Genomic DNA, 7276 nt, shown 5'->3' on the forward strand with positions numbered 1-7276 from the left:
TCACTCTACCGTTAAGTTCTGTTATTTCTCTAACGGTAATCCTACGTGACAGTCCAACTAGATTTTAGGTGCCAACTTGGATTTCTAAATAGAATGAAAATAAATTTTTAATTAAAAAATTTAATTAATTAAAATTTTTACACCTAAACCTTAACTAAAAAGAACTGTTCATCTCCCATTTTTTATTTTTCTTCCATCTCTTCTTTTTTTCAATGATTTTTTGGTTTTCCATTTTTCCCTTAAAAACCAAGAAAATGAAAAAAAAAAACTTATTTGGAATCGAAAGGAGTTTAGAAGAGAAAAAAAATTTACTTGGCCTTTCCTTTCATTTCTCTATCAAAAGAAAAATAAAAATAAAAGAGAGAATATTTGGTTGGGTGAATATTGGGTTTGCGTAAAGCTCCACCGAAACCACCATTGATGAAGAGACAGAAATTGTGCTAAAGTGAATAGCTGCGCTCTTTCTCTCTCTCTTTTGTCTTTTATTTTTTTGTTGTTTGATGAACAAAAAAACCCAAATTTTAATTTAGGGTTTTTACTAAACAATAAAAAATTCAATCTTTTGTTTTTCAATATTGAATAAAAGAGATAGAGGAATGCAAAGAGGAAATACCTAAATCCTCCATTGAATCCATCTTTATGAAGCAGTCAATTTGATTTCAACTATTTTAATCTTAAAAATAGTTTTTCCAATCAAATGAAAAAAAAAACCATTGAAAAAAAAAGAAGAGAAGGAAGAAAAGTAGAAAAGAAGAGATGAACAATTTTTTTAGTTAAGGTTTAGGTTTAAAAATTTTAATTAATTAAATTTTTTTAATTAAAAATCTATTTTCATCTTATTTAGAAATTCAAGTTGGCACCTAAAATCTAGTTGGATTGTCACGTAGGATTACCGTTAGAGAGATAATGAAACCTAATGATAGAGTGATCACTTTGTAACAAAATAATAACATAAGTGACTAAAATGTAACTTGAGGCACACAAAATTGACTATTTTTATAGATTACCCTTTATTTTATGGTACACGAAAATCTTTTTGAAGATCGTAATTGCTCCTCCTAATAATGTTACTTTTAGGATTCAAAATTCCGTTTTTAATAAATTGTTAACTATTCTTTAAGTTTTATGGACAGTTCATTTCATAGTTGAAATAAAAACATAAACCTAAATTGATTTCATCATAAAATACAATCAAACCTCTGCAAAAAGGCTAAAATGTGCCTACTTTTTGAAAATTAGGAATTTAGTTATTGTACTTGTATTTCTAAGAATTTTGTCTTTCTACTTTTCAGATTTTAAAATTTAAGTTCAATTATTAACACTGTTAAATTTTTTAATTAAATTAGTTGCTATGACATTTTAAAGTAAAAAACTGTTCATTTAGTAGCTATATAATTACAAAGAGATATTATAATTAAATTGAATTTAACAAAACAATTAGATCTGAATTTTAAAATTTAAAAAGTAAATAAATTAAATTCTTAAAAATACAAATTCAGGAATAAAATTCTTAATTTTTCAAAAAAATCAAGAACAGTAGGCATGTTTTAACCTTACAAAAATCCCACATTGAATTGCAACACAATAGCTAGGTAACATGGTATTAACTTCTGTCATGTTACATCATGAACAAACAAAGAAAATAATAGTTTTGCAAGTCAAGGAGTAGGGACCAGTTTCTACTTTATTCATGTGATTTATGTTCTTCAAGATATTCAAATTACGTAGTCTACATATTTTCAATTTCTTTAATGTTACATCATGAAAGTAACTAACGATTTTAAAAAAGGAGTTTTATAAATTTAAGGAGCATTCTCTTCAAACCCATAAATTTCTTTTTTTAGGATTTATTCTCTCTTCTTGCATCTAATTTCAAGAATTTAGTTTCTCTATATGCTTGATTTAAAAATTAAATAAGTTTATTTAGAGTTTCATTTAATATTCAAAAGAATAATATTTTTTACTTCTTGAATTTAAATTACGCATTTAAAATGACTGTTTAAATTTAACTCACAGATTGATTTAATATACTTAGTCAATCCTAAATTAATTTTATAAGAATAATTATTTGATACATTGACAGTAAAAGTTTTAACTCCATAAGCAGATTTGAGATTTTACCATATGTTTTTGAGTTGTATTTAAAATATTTTAAAATAAATAAGACATATGATAAAATCACTACCTCTGTACTAAATAATTACCTTTTATATATAATTAAAAATATGATATATTAATAATATATTGTTACAACATAAAATTAAATAAAAAATTATAAAATTTGAAATTAATTATTATTTAATTAAATAAATTATAAATTCCCACATAAGCGGGGAACTAACACTAGTAATATTCTCAAAATGTAACAAATAATGAAAAGTTTACGGGTCAAAATTGCTAACCATAAAAGTACACTATAAAGCTTGCTAAGAGCAGCACTCTGTCAAGGTTAGGCTCTATGAACATATGTATTCATGACAAGAGAAGCATCTTTGATCTGCCTTAGTGTTGAACGCTTTTTGGTTCACCTAATTTAGTTCTATTCCATCACCACTTACTTAGAAAACATTGCACCTTTTAAGAGGTCGATATCATGTGGAACATGAACTGTATAAGTGTCAAAACCCTAGGAGTAAGAGAGGACTACCTAAAAGGTCTTACGGGTCTTGACACATGTACAATTCTAGCCTTTGAGGATTGCTAGTTTGAGATTGCCTACAACCCGTATCAGAACGCTCATGGAAATTGGCATCGTCAAAATTTTGACTATGCCATTTTTTCTAGTTTTCCTTTCCACCAAAGAGCAAAATCAGGCAATCGCCTTGTCTCGAAAAAAATGGTTGATTTTTCATTTAATTTTAATTTTTTTATGAAATTACTTTTACTCCCCCAATAATTTATGATTCATCTTTGATTTCTCTAAAATAATTTTTTAACTTTGTCTCTGGACAAAACCAAGGCACTAGCGAACCTGTATGTTGACGGATCAATTAGCAAAATAAGTGCAAAAATTTCCTTAACAGATCCTCTAGGATATGAATGATAATATGACAATATTTTATATAATTTAATTGTTATAACAGATAGTATCAATTAATCAAACCATATCAATGCACGCCACTGATGTTTCTTTAAACATGATTGAAACTTGCCCCAACTGAGTTTTCTATTGAAAAAATTCAAGAGTTTGCGGCCAAGTTTGCAAGTTCTTGATCTTTCTTTCAACAAGATTTCAAATGGAAACATGGTTTAACTGTATTGGGTTTGAAAGGAAGCAGGATTAATGGTGAAATAAATGTCTCAAATAACAAGAATTTGCAATTTTAGATCATTCATCAAACAATTTTTAAATGAGGTTGGAGATTGCTCAATTTTGAAATATCTTGTTAGAGTTTGTGTAATTTAAATCCTGTCACTTGTTGAAAAAATAAATATAGCGGCAAAATAAGGGGATCTGTTAGGGCGAGAGGTCGAGGACCGTATAGAACTATATTTCTACTATTTGACTTTGATTAGAACATAATTTTTCAACTCTTAAATAGATGTAATCAAAACTCCTCTTGTATCATTCGTTTTTCAACATTAATGGATTTTCTCCTCCTTTACCCGTATTTTTCCTAAAAAAAATTTTCACATAAAATCTATATATATTTTTTTCTTATTACTTGCAATCATTTTACTGCGATTATTGATTTTAATTATACCAAATCTTTAGTAAATTGTTACTAAATCAATTCTTTCCAATAGTCAATAAGTTGCATGGTGAAAGTTCAGTGCTTGAGCTCATTTATACTCTTAATTATTGCCACCTTACCTCATGAAAGTGACAAAACGAATATTTTTACAGTAGTTTTCCCTTTTAAGAAAAAGCAAAGCACTATTTCCTATATAAAAATATCCTAAAGTTTTTATTAATTATGAAAAATAACATATTTTTCTGATTAAACTCGAAAATGCCTTGAAATTTATAGTAAAAATTAGTGGAGCTAAATAATTTGGCACCACTAACATGCCATATCAGCAAATAAGATAAAAAAAAATTATTTTTTAGTGGAGTCATGTAAAATGGCGCAACCTGTATAAATATCAAAGAAATACCACTATTTCTAAAAAATGGGGGGCTTTAAAAAAAACTTTTTTTGGTGGAACCAAATAATTTGACACCACCAATTTCCAATGCGCGCCCGTGTCTTTTTTTAATTTTAAAACCATAAATAAATTTTTTTCTTATTAGTGGTTTTTTTTTGTTTTTTGTTTTAATTTTAAAATTATGGAAAAATATTTCTTATGCATGGAGTGATTCTAAATGGCGCTACCATTTTGTACCAAGTTTTTTTTAAATGTGTTTTCTGTTTAATTTAAAATTTTTAAAAATTAATATTTTATTTGGTAGAGTCATATAGAATGGCACCACCAATGTACTGTATGTTTTTTTAATCTAAAAATTTTAAAAATGATATTTTGTTTTGGTGGAGCCATTCTTGATGCTATTATCTTGTAGTGCAACAGGAGTGACTTTCTCGATATTATTATCTTGTAGCTTAGATGCTGCAGATATAAATGATCTCACTCGTGCGGTTCAATTTGAGATTTTTTGAAACCTTCAAACATCCCGTTGACCTAGGGAATCCCAAATAATCCACTTATTGGCTGCTTAACCAATTTGAACCCGTTATCATCCTATTGTTGGAAAAATTGCATTCTATGGGAACATTGAGACATATTCTCAATAAATAAATGGGGAGAGTTGAATCATAAAATTATATACAAATATATATAAAAAATATAATTATATATATATAAAATATTGTCAAAACTTTTTTCAATGCAAATTCATTTAAATTCGTTATTATATATATATATATATATATATATATATATATAACAATTATAATTATTTTATATTTAATAACTATATATATTTTACTATTTTTATATATTTTCTTTTATTAACATTCTAAATATAAATAAATTAATATATTTTTAATATATACATTATAATATAATATATATAACTTTTATATGATAAAAATAATATATTATAAACTTAAAAATCTCTCAAATTAAATTGTTTTGAATATTACAGTTTAAATTTAATTTTTCTAAATAAAATCAATTTTTAAACTTAATATTTTTATTTTTATTTAAATCAAATCACATTATAGAATAAAACATAGACCACATATTTCATTTGTGGTACGAAACCAAAAAAATCATAAAACATTCATTGTAGCCAGCACATGCAAAACGATAGTTGGGTTAAGAGATAAAGTAGTACGTTTTAATTTTATGTGCACCACAAATTATTTCGATTTTATTTGGTTTTGGTTTTTATTATTATTTGATTGAAGAAAAATTTAAAAAGAAAAAGGCAATGATATTTTGTTTTAATTCAATTATTGTTGTGAAAAAACCAAACAAAGAGGCTTCGTGGTACAAGTGTGGAATCTTGTTGCGTATGTGAAAGCGTACTATTACTCCTGCAAAAGTAGGGCCAACATTATATAATGCTTGTTTGAATGTGTTCGAAGAACATGTGCTCCATGCAAAACCTTCATGCGTCTTCTTACATATATAATTTCCATCGTCATGGGGACACCTTACAGTAATGATTAAGATTGTTTGAATCCACACAAATTTGAGTCCAAAATTAGGTCGTAAATGTTGTAGGCCAATTTTGGCCCGTTTACAAAATACCCAGGCCCATTAAACTATTTAACTTATCCTCAAACCCAAAACCTAAAATTAACCTAGCCCAACATCCAAGCCCAATCCCAAAACCCTAAACTCCTACTTGCCTCTTCCCACTCTCCCATGCTGTCTGCCACCAGCACCACTCCCACTCTCCCATGCTGTCTGCCACCAGCACTATCACACACCCCACCGTCCATGCCCATGCCCTACAAACAAGCAAAACAGAAGCAAGAATAGAAAATAATAATAAAGTATGTAAAAATTAGGCCATATAAAAGCCACCCAAACAACAAACGAAAGAGGAGAGCATGTACAAAAAGTTTGTATCAAAAACAAAAGAAAAAAGAAAAGCTTAGAAGGTGAACTTCAATTTTTTTCCTCTGTTATCTCAATCTTTCTGTTTATCTTTGCTTTGTTTTATTTTCTTTTTCATTAACTTACTTTAAAACAAAAAAAGAATCAAAGAAGAAAAGAGTCTTACCGGATCTACCCCGTGGCCGCTCCCCTCTCCGTTCGGCACGGTGAACCGCCGGCAATGATGGGTGTTGAAACCTTAACTGAAGAAAGGAGGAAGAGATAAAAAAGGGGGGTTTGAGAGCAGTTTTTCAAAAAAAATATATAAAGGTTAAATGGTTTTAAAATAAAAATTGAAAAGTCAAAAGGAAGCGGCGCCACTAACTATGATTTGTATGTTTCTGCTTTTAGGGATATTTGTCCCCCTGGTCCCTCAACCTCTCCAGTGCGCTGCAATTTAGTGCTTTAGTTACCTTTTTCCTATGATTTTGCAATTTGGCCACCTAATTCTCTGAGGTTTTCAATTTAGCCCCGTACCAAGCACTGCGTCTTAATGATTGGGGATATTTCTGTTTTCGGTCCTCCCATGTTGCGCGCATATTGCAATCTGGTCCTCTCCTCCTTATTTTCTTTTCAAATCTGCCCCACAACTTTGTTTTTAGTTTAATTTTAGTCCTATTTTCATTTTGTTTTTCGTTTTTTTTATCTAAATATCCTTGTTATTTTCATATTATTAATATTATTTTTATTATTATTATTATTTCTTATTATTATTATTATTGTTATTATTGTACATTAGTGTATATCTTCATGTATGTATATATATATGTAGTAATGTTTCTATTACTTTATTTTAATATTTTTATTATAATGGCTTTTGTGTTTCAATATTATTATTATTATTATTATTATTAATATTATTATTATTATTATTATTTTATTATCATTAATGTTACTATATATCCTTGTTAGATGTATACATATATATATATTATTGTTTTTAATACCTTTATTTTAATATCATTTTATTATATTTACCTTTTGGTATTGTATTACATGGTTATTATTATTATATTTATTAGTGTATGCCGCTTACCCGTATATATTTTTAGTACGTATTAATAGTCAATTTTTTAATATATATTATATGAATAATTTATATATAATATTATGTATATATTTTAATATTATCATTATATATCTCTATACTATATGATTTCTAATACTATTATTTATATATATATTTTCTTAGTACCACATTATGTATATATCATGTATATATTTATTT

General features: G+C 27.1%; 1 long non-coding RNA gene across 1 annotated transcript; it reads right to left on the bottom strand.

The window, feature by feature from the left end:
* Window positions 1-5540: 5540 nt before the first annotated feature.
* LOC128282400 (uncharacterized) lies at window positions 5541-6413 on the bottom strand. Its single transcript, XR_008272667.1, has 2 exons — window positions 6176-6413; window positions 5541-5900 (listed from the first exon to the last, which is right to left on the bottom strand). It is a non-coding gene; the product is annotated as an uncharacterized LOC128282400 (long non-coding RNA).
* Between the last annotated feature and the right edge of the window lie 863 nt (window positions 6414-7276).

The sequence above is a fragment of the Gossypium arboreum genome, chromosome 10 (genome assembly GCF_025698485.1).
Source record: "Gossypium arboreum isolate Shixiya-1 chromosome 10, ASM2569848v2, whole genome shotgun sequence".
Lineage (NCBI taxonomy): Eukaryota > Viridiplantae > Streptophyta > Magnoliopsida > Malvales > Malvaceae > Gossypium > Gossypium arboreum.